Genomic DNA, 26,810 nt, shown 5'->3' with positions numbered 1-26,810 from the left:
TAAATTTAAATTTTGTGTATATATGAGTGTTATACCTGCATGTGTGTAATGCACCCCTGGAACTGGAGTTACAGACAGTTGTTAGTTGCCATGTGGGTGCTGGGATTCAAACTTGGGTTTTCTGCAAGAACAGCCAGAGCTCTTAACTGCTGGGCCATTGCTCCAGCCCAAAATAAAATATTTTTTTAAGTAAAATAAAATTTATCTTTTATTCCCTTATTAGCCATTTCTTTCCTAGCTCTGTGTCTGGTCTGACAATCTTTGGGATCATCAGGTGTGACCTTTTGAAATTTGTTAACTTAGTAGATCACTAGCTTCCACCAACTCAAAAGCTAAGAGTTTCATCAGATAGCATCTGAGGCTGTGCTGGATAGCTTTGATCGTCAACTTGACACACCTGGGTAGAGGGAAACTCAACTGAGATATTGTCTCCATTGGATTGGCCTGTGGCCATGTCTCTGGAGCATCTTCTTGATTGTTGAGTGATGTGGGAGGGCCCAGCCCACTGTGGGTGGTGCCACTCCTGGGCAGGTGGGCCTGTGTTGCATAAGAAAGCAGGCTGAGCAGGGGCCAGAGGAGCAAGTCAGTAAGCAGCGCTCCTTCGTGGCCTGCGCTCCAGCTCCTGCCTCCAGGTTCCTGCCCTGAGTTCCTACCTTGGGTTCCCTCCGCAATGAACTGTGATGTGGAAGTTGTAAGATAAAATAAGCCCTTTCTTCCCCAATTTGGTTTTGGTCAGTGTTTTTATGACAGCAATTGAAAGTAACTAAGACAGAGGCATATGGCATAAGTTCCCTGCTTTGCTGTTACCCACCTAGCTGATGATTACGCCAATATAGTTGAAAGGTGTGTTGATTTATGTTATATGACTTTTTTCATTATGTTCCTATAAAACTTGCATGAAATTGGTACTTCATTGGAACATGGTATTTGGGGTAACATCAATCTGTGTTTCCTGGTCATGATTTCTAATATTTGGCTCCAGAAATAACCAGCTCTCTTATTCCTTTGAGGTGACAGTTGTTTCTTCTGGCAATACCATCATTTTGATTCTCCAGTCCAGTGAATTTCCCAGTTTCAGTTGTGGGCCCCCTCTCTCCAGCTCATCACTGGGTTCCATTCTAAAAAAAAATGCATCTAAGTTCAACCCACAGACTCCCAAACTGCAGCTCTCTAACCTTCAGAAATGTGCCCAGCTGCACATCTGATTAACAGTCACTCCTATTTCTTCTTTTCCCCTTTCCCTGTCTTTGATGGATTCAATTCCCAGCACCCACATGGCAGCTAAGGACTGTCTATAACTCCAGGGGATCCAATGCTGTCTTCTGACCTCTGTGGGCATTGTGTACATTGTGTTGGCAGGTGCACTTACATGCATGCAGACAATACACTCACAAGACAAGAGGCTGAAAATGTACATGCCTCCATGTTTTAGTATGGCCTTTTCCCCTCTGTACATAAGATGTTAACCCTGTTGTAATCCTAGGTCTATAGTGAGGAAGCTTCTACATGCCTAGTAGGAGGTTGTAGCCAAGGGCCACAAGACTGTCAGCTGGGGTTCCTGCCCCTTCCCCAGTGCAAACAATCTCAGGAAATACTACAGTGATAGGAAGTAGAAGGTTCACTGCAAAGGGAACTCTGTGATGCGGCTCCATGAACTTGCTAACCATGATGCGTGGGACTTTTCAGTGATGCATTTAAGTTACCCAGATGCACAACAACCGCCTGTTGTTTTAACCCCATCTACTCTCACTGGCAGCAGCCACCCTCTGCTGCTTTGCTCCCTCTCTTCACCTTCCTGCTCCTCTGTCTTGAAGTTGTCATCTCTAACCTCCTTCCCAGTCTCACTCATAAGTCCAACATCACTGTAGCCGGCAGCCACAGCCATCAGCTCTGCCTTCTCCTTTCCTAATGTACATACAGAACTATGGCCACCCCTTGGCCAACTGGAGTAAATTCACAGGTGTCAGTCATTCAGGATTCAAAATCAGAAGGGACTCTGTTTGACTGTCTTGGCAGATCCTGTGACTGTGAGACACAGTCTCCAAACTATACAACATGTATCCAAAATATTTGTAAATGTTCTAAACTTTTGATCCAGGACCCAAACCCCGCTTCTGCTTTACAAGACAGCCTTTTTGCAGAAACATCCAGGTAGGGCAGCGGGACCCTCCAGAGTCTCGCCTCTGCCCCAGGCCACCTCCTAGCACCTCTCCCAGCAGGCCTTCTACTCAGCTCACCTATCATAAATGAAAACTTGCTTCCGGCTAGTTCATTTGTCAGGCTCTATAACTGTGGGAGGCAATCTTGAGCCTAGGGTGATATTGCAACTGTCAGGGTCACCTGGTTTCCAGGAATCCAGGCTCTGTAATCTGAAACCCAGTATGCTAATGAGGCATCCTACCCTCTATTCTGTGATAGGATGTTAAGTCTGTTATGCTAATAGGATGATGCTAATAAGGTATCCTACTTGCTGTACTATAATAGGATGCTAAACCTGTTATGCTAATGAGGTATCCTACTTGCTGTGCTGTGATTGGACCACTACCACTATATAAGCTTGTGCCTTCCTGCAATAAAGCAGACCTGTGTCACTGAACCTGGTCTCCTGTGTCTGAATGCAGCTCCGCTGACACAGTCTCCTCACCAGCCCTGGGGTCCAGGACTGGCCAGAAGTGGCAATGACAGGAGGCAGCACAGGGCAAGCAGAAGAGGTGCCTCAGCACTAGGTGAACAGAAGAGCGGCCTCAGCCCAGGGCGAGCAGAGGAGCAGCCTTGACGCCCATGAGAACAAAGGAGCAGCACCCACGAGAATGGAGGAGCGGCTGCTGCTGGTGATGACTGCATATAACCACATCAGTTTAGAGCCTGTTGGATAGTCATACTGTCAGGGATGTGCGGTTTCACACACTGGCCTTTTCCTACGTCTGCTGCTAAAATGGGGAATCCCCACAAACCTGTAAAAAAAATCCTCTCCCTCTCTAACTCCTCTGCACACACAAACATGCTCTGTTCTTCCCTAATGCTTCAACATGCAGCCAGGGCCGCCTTAGTTGGCTATTGGCTCTTTGGGTTTGGATAAAGGAAACCACCGAAAAATCAGGCACCTGCCAACTGATCCTCCATCTCCTTCTCCTGCACTGCACCACCCATTTATTAACAGAACATGTGTTGTGGCACTGCAATGAACGTCTGCCTTTCTACTAAGTGGACTGGGAATTGTATTCTAGCACATTTACCCTCAAATATATACGTAGTCCCCACTAACCAGTAACATACCTTTTTTTTTTTTTAAATCTCAAGACAGAAGAAAGCTTTGATGAAATTGCTCAGAGACCAACAAGAATCCACAATCAGGTAGACTCTTTGTCAGTGGTCACTCTACAAAATAAGAGTGCCCTAGGTCTTCTTAAAACAGAAAAAGAAGGATATTGCCTCTTCTTAGAGGAAGAATGAAGCTGTTTATAAATCACTCTGGCTTGGTCAGAGACATGGCAAAAATGCTAGAGGTTTACTTCACAAATCTGACAGTTGGCATCAAAATCGGGGCAAATGGTGTCAGGACTCACTATAACATTTGTGTTCTAGTATCCATAGGTACTTCTATAGTGTGTCTACTGACCTGATTTATCCAGACCACTGTCCAACTGGCTGTGTAGACTCATGTGGACAACATCCTCTTGTTACATGAATACAGTGCCAGCCTCTGACCAAAGACCAACAAGGGAAAGGGCTCTTCACCCAGTGATTTCCAACTTCAGTAGGAAGTGGCCAGGTTTATTTATGTCTACTAATCCCTTAGTCCCCACCCCATCTTCTGTTCTATAAAACCTTCCCTCCATTTCATTTTATAAATAAATAAAAGTGCTAGATATGCTAGAAAACTCAGACCCTCAAGGCATCCAGGCCCTAGGTAGATCAGGATGCAAGCAGGTCAGAACCACACTTAACTTCCTCCCCCCAGCATCCAGGGGTAAGAAGCAACCTGGTTGCTGTCATGTTTCATGTTTCACACATTAACCAGACCCACCTCCCCATGCAGAGAAAGTGTGACCCTATCACATAGTCTAAATCACATATGCAGTCCATCACTGCAGGGGAGTCAAGGCAGCAGGAAACTGAAGCAGCCAAATACATCCATAGTCAAGGCCAGAGAGCAGTGAACTCATGGTGTATTCTTGCTAGCTTCCTCCAGTCTTACACAGTCAGAGTCTTTTGCCCAGGGACTGATGCCACCCACAGTGGGAGGGTATTCCCATCTAAGTGAATGTAATCAAGATAATGTCCCACAGACATGCCCACAGACCAATCTGATTTAGACAGTGCCTCATGGAGACTCTCTTTCTAAGTGATTCTCAAGCTAATGAGCAATGCTAACCATCACAGTCCATATATTAACTAAGCCTGCTTTCCATGATTTAAGGCCTCCCTTTCCCCAAGAAACCTTGAAAACTCCACTTTTGTTGGCCCTGAGTAGGCCTGAAACTATTTTAGATTCCTGCAGCATAGCCTACATTAATAAAACATTTGCCTAAAAGAATGCTCCTTTTTTGCACCTGTCCCTAACTAACCCGGACCTGACAACTAACATGATATTGTTCTAGTAGAATTCTCTGCAGGCTGAGGGTCAAACCCAACCATTCCCTTTTGTTTACTACTTATTTTTTCTTAAGTGAAATCTTACTCTAGGGTTCCAATTTACAGACCAGATAAAAGCACTGTAGATAGTTCTCTGTGGCTTGTCAAGGACAAATCCCTCCAAGGTGTCTTCACATAGTGCAATAGCCCAAAGCCATCACCAAGCCATAACGGCCTGTACAACTGGATCACACCAGAGAAAAGTAACCAACTGTATGCATTCTCATTGTATGCATTTGTCCATAATAAACCTACACAATGTTCACACAAGACTGAATACTGATGTGAAATGCATAGACAAGAAACTGCTATATACACAGGTTAATGGAATGAATAACCTGTGAACTTCTTGAGAACATAAGCTTCCAGTTAAGAATGCAATGTATTTAGGGGATGAAGAGATGGCTCAGTGGTTAAGAGCACTGACTGCTCTTACAGAGGACCTGGATTCAGTTCCCAGCATCTACAAGGCAACCAAAACCATCTTTAAATCCAGTTGAAGGAGATCTAGGACCACTTTCTGGCCTCCGTGGGCATTACATGCACACAGTGCACTTACATACATGCAGGCAAAATACATACAACAAAATAAAGATTATTTTAAAAAAATACAATGTGGCCAGATATGGTTGTGTTTACCATTAACCCAGCACTCAAGAGGCAGAGGCAGGCAGATCTGTGAGATCCAAACCAGTCTGGTCTACATAATGAGTTCAAGGCCAACCAAGGCTTCAGAGAAACCCTGTCTCAAAAAAAATATACAATGTATCTGAAGGACATTTTCATGGGGCTCAATATATCCCTAATTGAGGACATGAGGTTGGGGGCTGATGTGATAGCAATCCTTCCTGTGTGTACCACACACACCTTCCAGCCTCCAGCACCTTGAGATTTAACTGTGCTGTGTTTTTTGATGACAGAACACTCTAGTTTTCACCATAGATTAAATTCATATTTACCTTAACATTTGAAGTAAGATTAACAAGCTACATTATTCACAGAAGCAGTCCACATTTGGAGAGTAGTAAATTGCTGAATGATTATTGCAAAGGTGATCTTCAGTAAGCAAGCTTATAGAAATAATCATAGAAATTATTTTAGAATGTCTCCTTTATCATTTAGATTTGTAGACTTCTAAATTATCCTCTTCCTGTGCCTTAAGTTACATTTAGTACAAACACAAGTATGTCAGATTTGTCTTGCTTTTTTCTGTAATATGTAAATGAAAGGTTAATATAAAAAAAGTTCCCAATTTGTAAAAAGAAAACAAATTCTTATGTAAATAGAACTTTTAGTGCTATGTACTTTTGCCTTTACTTCCCCTTCACATCTCCTATTCATGATTCCGGGACTTTCTTTTCCCCTTAGGGACAAGAGTTATGCAATTTGGGAGTCTTTTAGAGGGACTCACTGAAGGGGTACTCCAATTGCCTCACCCTGCATCCTTGTTCAGCATGGAAGAAGCCAGAGTGGTCGGTGTCCCTATTCCCTATCTGCAAGAGGATGGCATGATAAGAATAAGAGGTAGGAATTGGCTAAGCAGTTAGGGTAAAAAGACCTCAAAGAAATGTGGCCAGCTTCTTGGCTAAAAGTCAGTATGTCCTTGGGCCTCTTAGCAACATACTCTGTTCCGAAAGCCAAAAATGTCAAAAAAGTATTTGGGATCTTGTATCTAATCTTTAAAAGATTTTAGGGTTATTTCTTCAGAGGGGGGAATGTTGGAGGAGAGGGAGTGGGCATGGATTTGATCAAAACACCTTATATGCATGTTTGAAATTCTCAACAAATTTTTTGTAAAAATTAAAAAAGAAAACAAAACAAACCATTTCATATGAAAACATAGCATAAACAATATATTATTGAAATGAAAATAACTAAAAATGTTCCCAATTTGTAAAGAGAGTATAAACTTATGAACATAGAGCATAATTATTTAGAATTGTCCTTCTTCCTCTGGACTTCACATCATGAATTCTTTCCCATATCCAATTTCAACATCAGACTCCTCTCCTTTTAACTTTCTGTTGGGTCATGTCCTCTGGCCATTGACTTGACACATATTTTGACTATGGTATGCGAAATGCATTCTGGGATCAGGGACAGATGCAAATTCAGGTCCTCTGGTGTGGGAGTCACCTCTGCATTGTGACGTGTGTCTTATTCTTGTGTGAAGTGCAGTACACAGAGAATCTTTCCTTATAGGGTTGATGAGGGAACCTTGGGCATGGGGGCATGTTCAGGTCTTCCCTTGATGTTAGGAAAGTGGACAATGATGCAGGTGAGTGGCTTCTCCAGACTCCTCGGGTGCAAGCCTTGTACCCCTGGCTTTTTCCTTCAGTTTGCCTGACAGCTGGAGCCTGCTGCATCTTGAAGCACAGTTGCTGATCTCATTCAACCAAGAAAATAAGAAGACATCTTGAGGAGGAAAGAGTGTCTTAGAAGAACACATAAAACATAATATGGGTTTGCATGAAGTTTGTGGGCTTCTCCACACTGGAGCTGCAAGTAAGAGAATCAGTCTGACATGGAAGGTTGGTTTGAAGAGACTCTTTATCAAAATGGGGGCATTCTGGGGGCAGTAGTTAGAATCCTTCATTATTGGGTTGAGGAAATTTAGTATGCAGAGGGAAAAAAGTAAATCAGACTACTTTAGAAGTTGGAAAATGCAGGAAGGCTTTTCTGCTCAAAATGCTGTCTCTGCCCTTCTGAGTGGAATTGCTTTTGCTTCACAGAAAACTCTTCCTTTATATATATTCTAACTCCAGTTGGAAAGTGGTTGGTGACTCCCATAATATTCATGCCAGTGCTACACTTGTGGGCAGATCTTGCCAGGTCGGTCGTTATTGTGACTCGCTGGGTTTACAACTGGGTAAGACTGTTGATGATTTTTCTCTACCAGTAACATGCTGTCTTAGTTTGTTTCTTCATTGCCGTGACAAAATACTCTGACCAATACCAACTTCTGGAGGAAAGGGTTTATTTGTCTTACATCTACCAGATCATAGTTCATCAGGGAGCCCAAGGTAGGAACTCAGGGCAGGAACCTGGAGGCAGGAGCTGGAGCACAGGCCATTGAGGAACACTGCTTACTGGCTTGCTCCCTTGGCCACTGCTCAGCCTGCTCTCTTATCCAACACAGGCCTACGTGCCCAGGGGTGGCACCACCCACAGTGGGCTGGGCCCTCCCACATCACTCAACAATCAAGAAAATGCCCCATAGACATGGACACAGGCCAGTCCAATGGAAGCAATTCCCCAACTGAGGCTCCTTCAACCCAGGTGTGTCAAGTTGACACTAAAGCTATCCAGCATACATGCATAGACTCTTTCCTCACTGTGAAAGCTGGCTGGTAGGGATGAGGGATTCCATGACACTTCCAATGATTTCTCCATGATCTGTGACTCAGGTGTGCGGTGTTTTCAGCAATAGGGTCTTATCACGTTATGGATGGTAACCAACAATGTCACCAGTGGGATGCCACTTACCAACAACTTGGGAAGAGGTCAGTCCATGACTTTTTTTATTTGATAGCCTATGGAGATGGGGGAAGGTACTGTCTCCCTATTATAGGGTAACTCAATTTAAACTCCTTGAATGCACACATGCACACACACACACACACACACACACACACACACTCACAGAAGAGTCTCCACTAACAGGTTTCCATACATCATTTTCAAATGACCTTATATCCCTCTACCCCACCCTCCAATCTCATATCCCATTTATCTCATATCCCTCTACCCCACCCTCCAATGCCCCATTCCATTTAAGCCCTCCCACTTCATTGATTTCTTTTCCTGCTACATATTACAAGTGTTCTGTCCCCCTCCTCTTGAAATGCCTCTGCCATGGCACCTTACTAGCTTGCTGTCTTCTGTATGTACTCTAATTTAAGCACACGTACCTAAAGATTCAAATCTAGCATCCACATATGAGGTAGAACATATATTTGTCTTTCTGAATCTGTGTTATCTCATTCAGAATAATTATTTAGAGTCCCATCTATTTACCTGCAAAATTTATAGCCCCATGCTTTTTTACACCTGAATAATATTCCATTGGGTAAATGTACCACATTTTCATTATCCACCCACCAGTTGATGGATATCTAGGCTCTTTCCATTTCCTATCCATTGTAATTAGAGCAGCAATAAACACAACTAAGCAAGTATCTCTATAGTAGGATATAGAGTTATTTCGGCATATGCCCAGGAGTGGTGTAGTTGGATCATATGGCAGTTCAGATTTTATAGGAACTTCTACCCTATTTTCTGTCATGGCTGTGCCAGTTTGCACTTCCACCAACAGGAAAAGAGGGCAGCCCTTTCCCTATATCCACAGCAGCATTTGATCTGTCTCAATATTTTTTGATTTTTGATCTGGGAAAAGATAAAAATCTCAAAATCGTTTAATTTGCATTTCCCTGATAGCTAAGGATGTTGAACATCTTTTAAAAATATTCCCAGTCATTTTTTATTTCTTCTTTTGAGATCTCTGTTAGTTTCATGCCCCAATTTCTAATTGTGTTCTTTTCCTGGTGTCTAGTTTTTTGAGTTCTCGACACCAATCTTCTGTCAGATGTATAGTCAGTGATTATTTATTTCTCATTCTTTAGACTGCCTCAATTGATGATATCCTTTGCTGCACAGAATCATTTTAGTTTCATGAGGTCCCATTTGTGACAAGTTGGTTTTATTGCCTGTACTACTGAGTTTCTGTTCAGAAAATCTTTTCCTGTGCCTGTAAGTTGAAGTCTATTCAACTGACTTTTTCTACTATCAGATTCAGAGTCTCAAGTCTTAAGTTGAGGTGTTCAATTCAATATCAAGATTATGTATAACGAGAGGAAAATAGGTTGTTTAAACTAGATTTGTTTGTTTTTGTTTTTTGAGACAGGGTCTCCCTGTAGCCACAGATGGCCTAGAACTTTCTATGTAGACCAGGCTAGGCTTGATCTTACAGCGATCCACCTGCTTCTGCCTCCAGAGTACTGGAATTAAAGGCGTGCACCACTAGGCCTAGCTTAGATTTTTAAGATAGCTGTTCATTGTGCTTTACTTTCCACAATGACCCTCTGAAGGAAACAAAAGAAGATAAATTCTTAAATGTTTTATGTCTTTGTTAAATATTAGGAAGAGAGAGGATGGGGGTTAAAGAATGAGAGGACAGAGTCAAATTTTCCTCCTTAGCAGGCAGTACAGATAGGGTTTGAAGTAAGGAGCTTCAGTCCCACTCAGTAAAGCAGGGTGTCTCCTCTAAAAGGTTCCCATGGGAAGGCAAGGCCTTGCACCATGAGGAAGAAGTCTTAGTTAATATGTGACCTATGCTACATGACAGAGGTGGGGAAGCAGGGCACAAGTGACTTAGGCTGCATAACAAGGGTTAATCTTTCTTTGGTAGAGAATGGAGCCAGGTTAATATGTGACCTGACATGACAGTAGTCACCCTGCCTATGACAAGCAGGAGGGACAAGGAGGGTAGACGGATGTGCTCCTGTTTGACTTGCAACTTTCCCTGCTTAGGGCCTGAAAGGCCTGGGTTTTCTGACATTTCCAGACATTTTGCTTATATGAAAGAAAGGCAGAAGAATGGGTTCATAGAAAAGGAGATGAGGAACTCTAGGGGCGTTTGTGAGCATCAGAAGTATCTCTGGCTGCATCTTGCTTTTCTGAAGCATCATTGGGTTATAAGACCACCACCATCTCATGGTACATAAACAGGTGGATTATTGTGTCTGCTAGCAAGTAAGAACCTGCCCATCCTGTTCCCATCAGCTTTCCTTGGGCCTTGGCTCCTTCCCACTGAGGCTACAAGGGAGTGAGAGAGTACCTGACTGGCTGTGTGAGTTAGCCAGATCCCATCCCAATGGGTCACCAGGTAACCACCCCTGTGAGACCAGCCCAAGTCCTGCTACTCCAGGCCTTACATCTTTCTCTGCTAGTTAATCAGAATCAGCCCACCCTGCTCCCATCAGGTCTCATTGAACAGGCTCCTCCCTCTGCGGCATCCAGAGAGCACCTGACTAGCTGGGTGATTTAGCTCACTGGGTCAAGATTCCCCTGCTTTGGGACCAGCCCCAGTTTCTCAGCTCACACCTCTGCTTAGCTAGTTAGAACTGGTCCAGGTGATCCTCAACACCCCAACTTGTGTCTAAGCCCCTATGCCCTCCTGGAGAGCTCCTGACTAGCCTTACTGGATCCATCTGGTCCTGCCAATAAAAAAAATCAAAAGAGAGAACCTAAAGTACAGACCAACTAACAATTCCAAATTGATCAGAAAGCAATCAAGGTACAGCAACAATATGAGCATAATCAAACCTAATAAAGGCAGGCCTGATTTTCAAATCAGATATGCAACAAACAAAAGAAATTCATATGTCCAGACCACAATGAAGAACCACAAATAATGTGAAAAATCAAGATAGTATGTCCCCACCAAATCCCACCAGTCCTATAGACATGTTCTACAGTGAGAACTACCAAGAGGAACCTCAGGACATGGAGTTTATGAGAACAGCCACAAATAATGATCAAAGAATTTAAAGAATTTACAGAACACACAAAAAAACTCCAAGAACTCAAAGAGAATAGGGATAAACTCCTGACTGAAGTCCAAGAAAATACAGATACATGGATGAATCAAATGACAAAGACAATTCAGGATATGAAAAGTGAATTCAGGAGAGAGATACAAATATTGAAGAAAACTCAGGCTGAAATGAAGATGGAATATAAAAATTTGATAAGCCAATTTGAAATGAAAGAAAAAGCCCCATGAACAGAATGAATGGCTGGAAAACAGAAAATCAAGAGTGGAAGATAAAGCTGAAGAATTGAATCACTCAAGCAAAGACTATTAAAAAATTTTTTTAAACACACAGAAATGGAATATGCATAAAATGTAGGACACCATGAAAAAAAACAAAATTACTCATGATAGGTGTAGAGGAAGGATAAGAATTGGATCAATAACACTGACCAAATCTTCAAAAGGATTATAGAAGACAACTTCCCTAAATTAAGGAAAGACATACCCATACATATACAAGAAGTACACAGAACACAAAATAGATAGGACCAGAACAGAAGCTCCTCATGGCATATTGTTGCACTAAATTGTCCCTTCTCCCTCCCTGGGGGACCTGCGTGCACTCTCTGAGGACTCTAGGATCTCCTGGTCCTATTGCGGATTGACAAAACCAACATAACACATTCTATTTGGGTTTTGCATAGTTTACAACATCTGGGAGAGGTTGACTTATAAAGGTATGAAATGCTGCCATCAGCATGTCCCACCCACGGTCTCTCCCAGCTTTTCATGCACAGCAGCTTGCCTGCTTACCCACTGTTCCCCTCTCTGTTCCCCGTGCTCAATATGGCGATGGCTCCATCCCTTTTCCCAGTGTGCTCAGCGTGGGTCTCTAGACCTCCCCCTCCATCAAGTCTTGCTTTTTGGAAGAACTTAAGGTAATACTATGGGTGGGGTTCCTGTCTCTCTACGTTGCTGAGGCTCTCTGCGGCTACTGGATGCTGGTGACTCAGCGGGTCACTGCGCTTCCAGGCGAGTTCCATTCCAAGCTACCGGGCACTCCCTCTATGTTTCGGGATCTGTTGGCCACTGGTCACGAGGGGAGGTGCAAGAACAGCGAAAGCAAGATCTTTGTGAGTCGTTGTTTATGAAGGGACAGCCCCCTCCCGGGAGATTGTATCACAGGCTGGTTCCAGGCGCAGTGAGACACAGAATTCAGTGATACAGCTCAACTCCAGATACAGCTCCTTTATTCAGTGACTCAGCTCAGCTCCAGATCTTAGTGATTCAGCTCCGTGATACAGCTCCGATTTATTAGGGGGAAACCAGGATATTTATAGTGTGGAGGCAGTAGCAAAAGCCTTAGTTGATAGGTGCTTTGTAGGATGCCCCATTTACATGTGGTGGTGGGCTTCTAACAGACTGTCAGATGGCAGTTTCATGCCAGAGGATATGTATCTGTGATGGGCACTTCAAAAGGTGAGTCAGGAAGAGAGTAGGAAGGCGCCCAGCTGAGAAAGTGAGCCGCTGCATAAAAACGCCGAGCCGGCCTGCAGCTATCCAGACATGGAGAGACTGCTACCTTAGACAGCAGGGGTCCCCAACAAATACTCCACCACTTCCTCTGGCTCTCACAAGCTTTCTGTCCATCTCTTCTGCAAGGGTTCCTGAGCCTTGGACTGGGTGATAGGAGTGAGATGATCATGGCAAGATATTGACCTCTTGGGCCTCCCCATCATTTGTCTTCAAGACATGGCCACTGATCCATCTCAGTGGTGTCTCCCCTACTATAAAGACAAATGGAAGGAAGCAGACACATCTAAACAAACATGGGTGCAAATACAAATGCCTAGAAGAATCCCAGCAGGTGTACCATATTCTACTTGCAGTGGCTTCCCTGCTGGGGTCTATAGCCTTTCCTGACACAAGGGTTTGGCCTGGTCTACAGCACCAGATGTGTGTCCACCCCTAGGAGAGGGCCTAATCCAATTAGAAATTTGTCAGTTGTATGTATGTTGAGCCATTATTGTACCAGCAGGCATTGCTTGGCATATCCATAGTGTGCAGCATGAGGGGTCCATTGTTGAGTAGAGTCATAGGGGATCCTTATACCCCAACCATCTGCATAGCACTTTCTGGCACTATGAAAGCCATCTATCCAGTGGCATGGAGTTTTCAGCTTGGTCTCGGCTCTGTCTCTCCTCCCATGCTCACATAATGCAGTGTCTTCAGCATCATGGCCTTACCAACCTTTTCTAGTGTACAACTGACATTACTGACAATAGCCTTGGTTAATTTGAGGACCTCCATGACTTCTCTGACCAACAGCTCATAAGGGGGGCAACCAACCCTGGTACTGTAGGTTTTTTGTTTTTTTGTTTTCTTAACAGTTGTACAGTTTTGGGAGCCTTCGTTTTTACTTTTATACAGGATTAAGTGTTATAGACTTTTCCCAACCATTCTGGTGGGTATTACTTGTGTCTTACCCAACCATAAAGCTCCCAAGAATCTTACAGCTACAGCTGGCCTTTGTTTCTTCAGGTGTACTTGATATCTTTCAAATGAGTTTCACATCTGTAAAACACTCAAACGTTAAGTCATATATTAAATCAATCATAGACAAGGTCTAACACAGAGTGGAATGATTTTATCCATTTGTACCAATTGCTTTCTCCACAGATCTCTGTTAGGTCCCATAGCATGGATAGGAGGCATTAATTTGGTTAGTTCTTTACTTTCTTTACCCTTGATACACTTACAGGTGCTGCCTCAAGTTGCCTGACCCTGCACTAGGCTAAGGAGGCAGAGGGTCTCCCTTGTCCCCATTGCACTTGTTGGTTCCCTGAGTCAGGCAGGCCCTAGGTCTGCCTCCAGGCTGTAGCCATATCTGCTGCCTCTCCATTGACCATACCTGGCTGCTGGGAGAGGCTCTGGTGGGAAAAAATGTCTCCCCACCTAGCATAGCTTTTCTCAGGAGAGAAATGTACCTTATTTAATCTTTGGGGATCCTTAACCACTCCTGGGACAGTTTTCATCCTCTGAATGCCTTTTGTGAACTGTTATTCATGTTTTAAAGCCTTCCAGAAACTCTTTAGTACTGAATTTGGTTTTCTATCGGGGGAGGGGGTAGGATTTGGGCTCGACATAAATCTTGCCACATTTGTGTTTGAGTAACCCAAACAGACCACTTATTCATCTTGTCTTTTTTATATCTCTTGTAGGTTATTATACTATTTTACAAACATGTTTTACATGCTGGTTTGAGTCACTTAGATCTGCCAAAGTCCCCCTTACTTTACAAATATTCTGTCCCATTAATAGACTTAGCAAAACCATTAAAGCTCTATACAATTCTCGAGGTCCCAGTTGAATTAAACTTTCCTTTATATCTTTGGTGAACACAGCCTTATTTGGCCCAGTGAACTGGGCATCATACATTGATTTTCTCATACCTAGTTCTCTCAGTAATGCCTGTCCCTCTTTTACAGTCCTCCAGCCCCTGCTAATCATGGGAGTCTCCATTGGTGATGACCATGTATCTTTAATGCCTTGCACAAACCATTCCTTAGGAATTGCTCCCCCTTGTATTGGCCTAGGTTAAACAGCATATATCTCAAGGACAGATGGGTGGTTATATAAATCAGTTGTAAAGCTTCTGAATGACTTAAACTGACATTATTTGCTCCCATGTCCCCCATACCCTCATGAACCATGTGGTGAGGGGCTCTTTAATTGCCTGTTTGAAAGTCTTTCCTAGTACCAACAGCTTCAGTGTGGAGTATTTTCTTCTACCTACAGTACTATTAACTCTTTTTTCTTTTTGCATTAAAGGTTGAATATGAGAGGCAGCTTTAGCTACTTTTATTTCTAGGTTTCTTCTTTTTTTTATTACTATCTGTCTTTTTCTCTGGCTCTTTCTTTTCTCTCTCCCACAGTTTACTTGACTTATTTGCAAGCTCTGAGGCCAAGGCTGAATTTGCCAGTAACTCCTTAGTCTTTTTAGCCTCCAATGAGGCCGCTGCCTTTGCAGTGGACAAATCTTTAATTATGCACAAAAGTGGCCAGGCCACCTCTCTGTATTCCCCTCTTGTGTCCAAGCCTTGTAAAGTTTTTTCTCGGCTCGCCATAATTCTTAAGGGATTTTCACACACAAACAACTGAGCTATTTTCCCACATTTACAGGATGACTGTGGCCTGGGAATTTCCCCTTTTGAGTCTGCATGGCACACATCATTTTAGTTAGATAGTTTATGGTCCATTGTATAACCCATGTGACAGCCACTAACCCCATTAAGTGTATGGAGATTGGCCACCCTCTTCCCGGGGTTTCTGCCAACTTCTCTCAAATGGGTTGAGTTATCTCACAGGACACCTCACAGCATCCATCTCTGTCCTCTGGTTTTGGGAATCTGAATCCACTCTCTTTCAATTGGCTCACCAATTTGTTGCACTGAATTTTCCCTTCTCCCTCCCTGGGGGACTCATGCGCACATTCTGAGGACTCTAGGGTCTTCTAGTCCTGACGTGGATTGACAAAACTGACATAACATGTTCTATTTGGATTTTGCATAGTTTCTGACATCTGGGAGGGGATAATTTACAAAGGCATGTCATGCTGCCATCAGTGTGTCCTGACACCGGTTTCTTCCAGATTTTTGAACGCAGCCACTCACCCACTTGCCTGCCATTCGCCACTAGGCTCCCCATGTTCAATATGGTGATAGCTCCACCTGTTTTGCCAGTGTGCTCAGCATGGCCCTCTAGACCTACCCCCCAATCAATTCTAGCATTTTGGAGGAACTTCCGGGTTACACATACAATAGTAAATACACTAAACATACAGAATAAAGAGAGAATACTGAAAGCTACAAAAGAAAAACAAGTTATATATAAAGGAAAACACATCAGAATTATAGTTGCTTATTCAATGCAAACTATAAAAGCCAGAAGACCCTGGAGAAAAGTATTCCCAGTTCTAAATGATCATAGACACCAACCCAGACATAAAAATTCTTAATAAATTCTTTGAAGAGAGTTCAACATCCTTAGTAATTAGGGAAATGCGAATCCAAACTACTTTAATATTTTATCTAATCTCAGTCAAAATGGCTAAGATCAGTAGAACAAATGACACCAAATGCTGGCATGGATGCGGGAAAGGGGAACACTTATCCACTGTTGGTGCAACCACTGTGGAAATCAGTATGGAGAGCTCTTTAAAAAACTAAAAGTAAATCTACCATATGATCCAGTTATACTACTTCTTGGTATATACCCAAAGGACTCATTCTACTACAGAGATAGTTGCAGAGTCATGTTTATGATTGCTTTTTTTACAATAGCTAAGAAATGGAAACAACCTAAATGTCCTTCAACTGATGAATGAATAATGAAAATGTTGTATCTTTACAAAACGGAGTTCTACTCAGAAGCAAAGAAAGAAGAAATCATGAATTTTGCAGGTAAATGGATGGAACTAGAAACTGTTATACTAAGTGAAGTAACAGACTCATAGAAGCAAGTGACATATGTTTTCTGCCATTCGTGGATCTTAGCTCCAAATCCTTAGATGTGATCATATTTCCTGATCCAACCACAGGAGCCAGGAAAATGGAAACAAAGTATGATGGTGAAGGGGAAGGAGCTCAGGGAGGGGGATATAGGAAACAGAGATTATCACCGGGGAAATGAGGAAAAGAGGAGTACTTTAACTGGGGAGGAAATAGGAAGGCGTATACAGGGACAGTTTGAGGTGAGATAAATAATGCTTAGATGGTGTGAAAAGTCACAGGTAAATATATTAGTTCAAAGTTTGTAGGAAACCAGGATGGCATGCCCTAGGGCAAGATGAGCCTAAAACTTTTAAGTCCAGGCTACATTCTTTGCTAAAGGGAGGGACACTGAAAACAGCAGCTCTGATATCCATGTCTTGCAGAAAACTGCAGGGCTAGGTGGAGAGAAATGGCCAGGTCAAAAGTTTTAGCTTATTGCTCTGAGAGAAAACATCTTGATCAACAGCCTTTAGCCCACCTCCTTGTCCCAAACAAATAACTCAGCTATCACTAGCTGAAAGAATAGGCCAGGTTAAAGGTCTACTCCTGGGTAAAAGCTAAAAGTTTACTATTTTTCTAGCCCTGAGAAAGAAAACATGATGGCCAACAAGTTACCAGATAGGTGCTGGTAAAAGTTTAAGCATCCTGCTTTATAAACAGCCCCTAGCTGATGCCAACTAAAAGCTTGCTTCCTGTCTAATGGTTCCCTGATCTTTGTATGTAACTGCCAAACCACACATGACTGCCAGTTCCTTGTAATGTATAAAATCCTTCTGAAGTTTTGAATAAACAGCTTGCTGTAAAGGAAACACCAGCCCCAGAGTCCAGAACTCAGCCACTGATGGGGTATCACCATCATGGAAGCAAGTTTTCCCTGCCAAGCAAGGCAGATTTGGGTATCTGCAAAAGTCCTACTGAAAAACACACATTATGTGTGTGTGTGTGTGTGTGTGTGTGTGTGTGTGTGTGTATGTGTATGTGTGTGTGTGTGTGTGTGTGTGTGTGTGTGTGTAGCTGAAGGATATATAAGAAAAACAGTTCCATTCAAGAGAAACCTTGTTTTGGGTTGTTGGTCAGGGTAACCCAAGAGACTCCCAAAGTAACACAGGCTATTGCCACAGCCCTTGATTGTCTCCCAGAATTTGAATGTAAGACTTTATTGCTGAAGACAGGCCATTCTTCAGACACAGAATTTGGAGCTATAAAGCTGGAACTGACCTGGAAGCCTGCTTTCTGAAGACTAGCTCTCATAGTATCAGAGAATTCTATGCAAGATTCCAATGGAGAAAACCAATCAATTTTCCTACCCAGTAGTTAAGCCTAAGAAACCATAATGATTGACACAGCAAACTATCACTATTGATTCAGTAGTGGCACTTTTATCCTGGGAGTATTCAACACCTGTCTAATTGGAATTAAGTCCTAGTCAATCAGAGGCAACTCATGTATGGTACTATAAGCACAGCCAAATACACATGGCTGGAGAGGTCATAGATCCTAGAGAAAAATATACTTTTGCCAGATCCCTAGATAAATGTAATTTCTTACTATATTCTAAATATGCATCCACATATTTACAGACAAGTGTACCTCTCACTACTGATCAAAGAGGCTTCTTTTTGCAACAGATGGAGACTACCTAGAGTTTTACAATTGGTCAAATGCAGATAAAAATAGTCTGTGAGATGCTTAGCCCTTTATGACACATTTTCAATGCAACCTCAACACATAAGATGGCTGCATCTTTCAACTCTCACCAGAGAAGTTTCCTTATGCAGCAGATGGTGATTAACACAGAAACCCACAACTGTTTAATGTTCAAAGAACAAGAGGCTTCAGAGTGCTTAGTCCTGAATACAACACTATTTTGAACTTCTGCCTCCCAAGGCTCAGGGATCATTGTGCAAGAGGGGGCAGAATGAGTGCAAGAGCCAGAGATGGTGGATGACCAAAGGAAATAGAGTTTTCCATTCAGCTTGTCAGTTACATATATGAACTCACAGCAATGATGACAGCATGCACAAGTGCCATGCAAACTCAAACCAGACAAAATCCCAGAATAGACATGCTGAAGTGGGTAAGAAACCCAAACCCGTGGGGACTGGAGAGATGGCTCAGTGGTTAAGAGCACTGGCTAATGTTGCAGAAGACTTGGGTTTGATTCCCAGCACCCACATGGCAGCTCACAACTGTCCATAACTTCAGTTCCAGAGGAATCTGACTTCCTGACCTCCACAGGCATTGCACAACATGGGTACACTTTCACACATGCAGGCTATACAGTCATATACAAAAATAAAAATAATAAAATATTTTTAATATTTAAATATTTTACAAAGAAACCCCAACCCAACCTAAGGAACTTTTGGCAACTGATTGCTGCTGGGGGTGGGGTGAGGAATAGTCTCTAATAGGGATGGGATTATTGATAGATTTACCAGGCTCCAGTGGATGGACCCACATTGAAGATATTTGAGGACACAAATCAGACTCTAGAGGCGAACATTAAATTGGGGGGGGGGGATAGTAAGAGGATGTGCAGATAGGACAGGGTTTCTACATACCATCAAATTATATTTTATGGAAATCAAAAACATTCAATAGATATTTTACTTTTATTTTTATTTTATATGTATGAACATTTTGCCTGTATGTATATTAGTGCACCATGTGCATGCAGTGCCTGTAGAGGCCAGAAGACAGTGTTGGATACCCTGGAACTGGAGCTACTGATGGTTGTTGCCACCAGGTGTGGACTGGGAATGGAACCCAAGTCCTCTGGAAGAGCAGTAAGTGATTTTAACAGTTGAGCCACAAGACCTAGGTTTTTGGTTTTTGGATTTTTTTTGTATCAGCTCCCTGAAGGCCCTCTACCAAACTTAGTGCATATCTATCTATCTATCTATCTATGCTTATAGAGTCTGATTTGTGTCTCCAAATAGCTTCAATGTGGGTCCATTCCCTGGAGCCTGGTTAACCTATCAAGAATCCCATCCCTGTAAGAGACTGTTTCTGCCCCCCTCAGCAGCCAATATTTTTGATATTTAAATTATTTATAAGATATAATAGAAGTTATAGGTGAATGGAGGGCAGATAGTTTCCAATAGTCAGTTAGGTGATCAAGTAGTTTTGAAGTTCCTACCAGAAAAGAGACTGGCAGACATTAGTCAGCAAGTGCTTTCCAATAGGACAGAACTCTTTCATTTTGTACACAGAAAGGGACTTTGTTATCCTTGTCTCAGATAACTATATTAATTATACTGGGGAAGAACAAATTTCCATTTGTGGTCAGATTGTAATTGAAGCACATTTTTAGGTACTGTTTCAAGTCTTTTTCCTGGGCCAATGGTTACTGATTGACAGAAGACCAAGAAGGCTAGCCTTGCATCTGAGAGTAGGTGTTTTTATTTTTAATTTTTATTTATTATTTTTATTTTGTGTATGAGTGTATTGCCTGCATGTATGTAAGTGCAACCATGTTGTGCAATGCTGCGGAGGTCAGAAGAGGGCTTCAGATTTCCCTGGAACTGGAGTTAAGGACGGTTCGTAGCCACCATGTGGGTGCTAGGAATCAAACCCGGGTCCTCTGAAAGAGCAGTCAGTACTCTTAACCGCTGAGCCATCTCACCAGCTCTGAGAGTAGGTATTTCTAAAGTTCATTCTTGGGCTGGTTCTGTTTGTTCAGAGCTCCAGCCTTAAGTAGAGACACATACTCATCAAGGGAGGATGAGATTTAAAATAGAAGCAGCTGATTGACTAGGTTATAAGCAGTAGATTCCTTAAAGAGTTGTAATGTAGAAGGGAAGAGAAAAGTTAAAAATAATGTTTTTAGGGTATTTAAGAAATTAACATTGAAAAGCAGAGGAAGGCTCAGCAAAGGTGAACTCTGGCATTGAAAGAATAGTTCCACACTGCAGGAAGGTAGGAAGCAGTCATGGATAAAGCCAGTACAAGAAATATACATAGAGAACCTAAGGGCCAGAACAGGGCATTCTCCAAGCACCTTGATCAATCCTCGCTCGTGTGGGTGGGTGTCTTCTGAAAGGCATTTCAAATCTTTTACAACATAGATGTGTGTTACCTGAGTTGGGCTGTTGGAATTTTCTGGCACTAGAGCTGCTGTCAAGATATTAGGTACACACAGAGGTGATCAATGTACACTGCTGGGGTAGGCTTTGAGAGGTCATAGCCTGGCCCCACTTGTGGTTCACTCTCTCTGCATCCTGTATGTGGTTGAGATACGATTCCTCAGCCTCCTGTACCTCCTGGCTTACCTTTCCCATCATTATGAGCATTTAGCCCTCTGGAACTGTAGGCTGAAAGTAACTCTTCTTAAACTGCTTTTGGTTGTGTTTATCACAGAAACAGAAAAGTAACTAATACAGGGGACCACACTAACCCAAGATAATTTGGCTTTGGGCCTGAAACATTCTAACTCTATGATCATTGAAGTGTCAATAAACATCAAATTTTTAATACAGATGGATTTTTTTTCTTTGGGGTACTTAGTTTATAGTTTCCTCTGTTAGCCAAGCACGATACTTTGTGTGTGTAGCAAATACTGTCTCATCTGCTATAGATGAGACTGAATGACAAGAAAGCAGTTTTCAGGAGAGATAAATGGTTGACAAAGCCATTCAGGAAGAAATCCCTCTGATGTCAAATCTACTAGACACTATGACCCAGGCCTCCTAATTGATTTTTATTATCTATACCTGACTTAACATTTACACATGATATATAATAGGAGTATTATATCTAACTTTAAAGTAATAAAAAATGCAGAATGGCCTTAAAAAGTAGAAGCAGGGAAGCAGGTACCGTGTGAACATGTGTAAGTGAAAAAAAGCATGGAAGCATGCAACCATGCAGCAAACGCTTGTTCTCAGAGATGAGCGACTTAAAGATGATCCATTAAATCCTCAAATGAAGAAAAAAAAAGATCCTAATGAGCTGAAAGAAAGGGTGTCCCCAACCATCTCGCCTAATTATTCTTCAAGTGTAATACACAACTATTCAATTAAGGCCAAACTGGACCTAGTGTGCAGTGAACAACAGACTGTCTGACAAATGCATGTATTGTATAACTGCTGTGTAATGTCTAAACTGAGAAATTGGGCTAGAAGAATCAAGTGGTGCTAAGGATCACCAAGGATCCATTATTAGACCAATTGCTGTGGACACACGAGGAACCCGTGTAGACAACTACTTGGTACAGAGAGTAACTCAACCTCAGTGCATTGCAGTCAGTGTTCACAAGTGAAGAATCCAGAGGATTCCTAGAATTTCTATCATGTAATTTTCTCTTTTTTAGAATGATTGTGTGTTTGTTGTGTGTGTGTGTGTGTGTGTGTGTGTGTGTGTGTTTGAGCAAATGCTACATGTGTTTGGATGCAGATGGAGACCAAAAGAGGGTGTTGCATTCCGTAGACCTGGAGGTACAGGTTTTAAAGCTGCCTGACTTGGGAACTGAACTCAAGTTCTCTGGAACAGCAGCAAGCGCTCTTAACTACTGAGCTTTCAGCCCCATCACATATTTCTAACCATCGACACAACACTGATCAAATGTCAGATGATCATGGAGACTTTCAATTCTAATTCTTAGGGGACTAAGTTCCCCTGCCTTTCTTTAATCACTTTCTCTACCGTCAGTTCATTAAGCATACTAGAGCATGAAATATTATCTACTCATATATTTGTTTTATGATTAACTGAATTTGGTTAAATACACTCACATTTTGATCATAAATCTCCTGCCAGGTAAGTATAAATACACTCACTTTTTGATGATTTTTGTATAATAAAAAGAAAGAAAAGCAGTAGACGAGAGAAGCAGTCATTTTAACCAACTGAAAATGTTATTCCAGCCTCATTATTTTTTCAGCGTACTGAAGTTTGACCTTAGAATTTTCAATAATCTTTTTTGGTTTTTATTTTTATTTATTTTTTCTTTTTTTTTTAAATTTATTTACTAACCACATGACTAGAAGAAGCATTCCTTTACAGCTTTAACATATTCAATTACAATTTACGGAGCAAAGATACATCTCTTTCAAAAGTGGCCGTAAATTTTTAGATTCACAGTTGAATTAATACAGTTATACAATATTGTACTCAGTATAAACCCTATAAGACATAAAATTAAATGAGGTTTTAACCTTTAAAAAGATCTCCATTCCATTATGAAAATACACAGTTTCATACAGAAAAATTCATTTTTAATGTGATTAACACTAAGATGTCTGCACATTGAACTGAGTATAAACCCTGTAAGACATAAAATTGAATGAGTTTTTAACCTTTAAAAAAGATCTCTGGCCAGGCGTGGTGGCACATGCCTCTAATCCCAGCACTCAGGAGGCACAGGCAGGCAGATCTCTGTGAGTTCAAGGCCAGCCTGGTCTACATAGTGAGCTCCAGGACAGCTGGGGCTATAGGGAGACCCTGTCTCAAAAAGACCAAAAAAAGTTCTCCATTTCATTGTAAAATATACTGTTTTCCACAGACTCATTTTTAATGCTACTAACAATTAAATATTAGCATCTCTAATCTCTATGTATCTGATTATTACCAGTCACAGTCGGATACAGTTGGCTCCTTGATACCAGAGTATGGATATAAAGTCATCAGGTAGGTTTCAATGGTAATGTTTATCACCTCTAGTAATTAACATGAAGTAAATTTTTATGCTTACTTCTCAAATATAACTTATTCTTTTATTTGTTGATTTTTTTGGTGTGTATATCATTCAGAACATCCCAAACAATCTTATTCATCTATATAGACACTTCCTAAATGGCATCCTCCCATAGCTTCCCCCACCACTGGAGCCCATGTAATCTGTCATCCCTGTTACTGTCCACTGTGTTGTCAGTGCCTCCAGCCGTTCCCCAGTGCTTGTCCATCTGTGAATCTAATCAGCCTAGCTAGAGATCCTTGTTTTAGGAAGATCAGCTGTTCTTTATCTAGCAGCAATCAGTTGTCAATACTCCTTACATAAGATTGGGGTCTGCTGTTCATTTTCCCAGTTCTATGCTGGCTTACTGTCTGGGAGTCTCTTGGGCCACCCTGGTCAACAACTCATAGGAAGGTATCTCCTGTCTGGCATTGTTTCTTGTTATGTAGCCTTTAGCTATACATATGGACTCATATAAAAATTATATTTACCCTTTTAATCTTTGGTTATACTTTCCTTTTGGGGGTTTAGACCCTACGGTTGGCCCAGATAAAACAATTTATTTTTACTCTTAAGGCCATTTGGAGTTCTGTTCCTCAGGGGTGACGTGGGCTTGGGAGGATCCCCTGGCTCCTTTCTTTTATCAGTTCTATCTATGTGAAGATAAGTCAAAGGTCCTGCTTGACCCTGGCTGGCTTTGCTTAGAAGCATGGAAGAAATGTTTCCTCTGTGTTGGCCCTCCTCTTTGTAGACTGGACACTGGTTCAAGCCCATCGGGTGGAGTCTCTACAGCCTCCTTGATTAAGAGGACAGGTGACTCACCACATTACAGGACATTTTGAGAGATGCTCAAAGTCCCCTGGAACTAGTTGATCTAGGAGGGCAAGGAGCAAAAACTGTCCTTTTTGTCCCTGACCAAATTAGTATAGGCCTCAAAGTATGTCTGTTAAATATCCAAGAAGGTTAGTTCCACCAGTCTGGTACTTTTAATTACCATGTGCCATGTAGATAAAGCTGGGGCAAAGACCAAACATTCTCAGATAAACCTTGCCTAGACAGATAGTATATTCCTTGATCTAGTTGTATGTATAATTTGTCAGTAGGTTGTTGGACTAATATTTTGGTTTTTTTTTGTTTGTTTGTTTGTTTAAACTAGCTAGGCATTATTTATCTCTCCCATTGTCTAACCCTTCCACCATGGTTTCCCCATTTAAGGTGCCCGAAAAAAATATATTCTCCCTTAATAATACCCTTATCCTATGGTCCCACCTCTTTTGAGCTCCTTCTTTCCCTTTATGCCCAAGGTTCCTTGTATAACCTTCCCTCCCCTCTCCCCTTAAAATAACTCCATTTTTATCCATATATGCCCTATTAATGTCTGTTTCCTGGTTCCCTTTCAATATCCTGGTTCCTGTAGTGATGTCTGGATAAATACTTATCAGGATTTGGTGCTAGGATCCACATATGAGGGAGAATATATTTTTTTCTGTGTCTGTGTTCAGAAAATCCTTCCCTACACCTATATTTTATAGGTTATTGCCAGAGTATTCTTCTAACAGTTTCAGAGTTTCAGGCTTCACATTGAGGTTTGATCCATTTGGATCCATTTGGAGTTGACTTTTGTGCAAGGTGAAAGATAGGGGTTTAGTTTCATTCTTCTACAGGTGGAGATCCAGTTTTGCCAGCACCATTTGATGAACACGCTGCCTTCCCTCCAGTGAATGCTCTTGGCCCCTTTGTCAAATATCAGGTGGCTGAAATTGCATGTAGTAATATTTGGATCTTCAATTTTGTTCCATTGATCTATGGGTATATTTTTGTGCCAGTACCATGCTGTTTTTATGACTATAGCTCTGTAATACAGTTTTAAATCTGGTATAGTAATCCCTCCAGCATTGCTCTTCGTGCTCAGGGTTGCTTTGGCTGTCCTAGGTCTTTTGTGCTTCCATAGGAATCTTAGGATGATTTTATCCAATTCTGTGAAGAATGTCATGGGGCTTTTGATTGGCTTTGCATTGAATCTGTAAATGGCTTTTGGTAGGATGGTCATTTTCACAATATTAATTCTTCCAATCCATGAGCATGGGAGGTCCTTCCATCTTCTGATGTCTCCCTCAATCTCTTGAAAGATTTAAAATTTTCATTGTAGAGGTCTTTAATGTCTTTAGTCAGGTTTATTCCAGGATTTTTTTCAGCTATTGTGAAGGGGAGTGTTTCTATATCTTTCTCTGATTGCTTGTTATTGGTATATGGGAATGGTACAGACTTCTGTAGATTAATTTTGTAACCTGCCACTTTACTAAATGTGTTAATAATTTCTAGGAGTTTTCTGGTGGAATTTTTGGTGTCTCTTAGATATAATATATCATCTGCAAAATGGGGTTATTTGATTTCTTCTTTTCCGATTATTACTCCTTTTATTTCCTTCTCTGGTCAAATTGTTCTTCCAAGTGTTTCAAGAACTATGTTAAAGAAAGTGGAGATAGTGGAGAGCCTTGCCTGGTTCCTGATTTCAATGGGAGTGCTTCTAGTTTTTCTTCATTTAGAATGATGGTGGCTTTGAGTTTGTTGTATATAGCTTTAATTATGTTGAGGTATGTTCCCTCCAGTCCAATTCTTTCTGGTACTTTGAATCTAAATGCTTGTTGTATTTTGTCAAGGGCCTTCTCTGCATCTATTGCGATGACCATGTGGTTCTTGTCTTTGAGTCCATTTATACGATTTATGGCATTTTTTAACTTACGTATATTGAACCATCCCTGCATCTCTGGAATAAAGCCGATTTGACCATGGTTGATGATCTTTTTGATGTGTGTCTTTGGCAGTTTGCAAGTATCTTGTTGAGAATTTTTGCATCTATGTTCCTTAAGGACATGGGTCTATAGTATTCTTTTTTGGTTGTATCTTTACCTGGTTTGGTATTAGAGTGATGCTGACCTCATAGAAGGAATTTGGAAGTTCTCCTGCCATTTCCCTCCTTTTTGAATAAATTAATTAGTATTAGATGTAGATCTTCTTCAAATGTCTGGTAGAATTCTACTGTAAATCTCTGTGGTCCTTGGCTTTTTTTTAGTAAGGAGGTTTTGTACTACTGCTTCAATTTCCTTATGTGATATGTATGGGTCTGTTTAAGCTGTTGATCTCTTGGTTTAGTTTTGGTGGTTCCCATGCTTTTAGATACCACCCATTTCTTTTAGGTTTTCAAATTTAGTAGCATATAGGTTTTTAAAGTATTCCCTTATAATGTTCTATATCTTTCTGGTATCTGTTGTGGTGTTTCCCCTTTCATCTCTGATTTTGTTGATTTGGAGGTGTTCTTTATTTCTTTTGGTTAACAAAAGCTGTCTTTATTAGCTTTTCAAAGAACCAGGACTTAGATTCTTGATTCTTATATTGTTTTGTTTCTATTGCA

Source organism: Nannospalax galili, unplaced genomic scaffold (assembly GCF_000622305.1).
Source record: "Nannospalax galili isolate Female #2095 unplaced genomic scaffold, S.galili_v1.0 scaffold454, whole genome shotgun sequence".
Taxonomy (NCBI): domain Eukaryota; kingdom Metazoa; phylum Chordata; class Mammalia; order Rodentia; family Spalacidae; genus Nannospalax; species Nannospalax galili.
Note: the sequence above shows the minus strand (reverse complement) of the source record.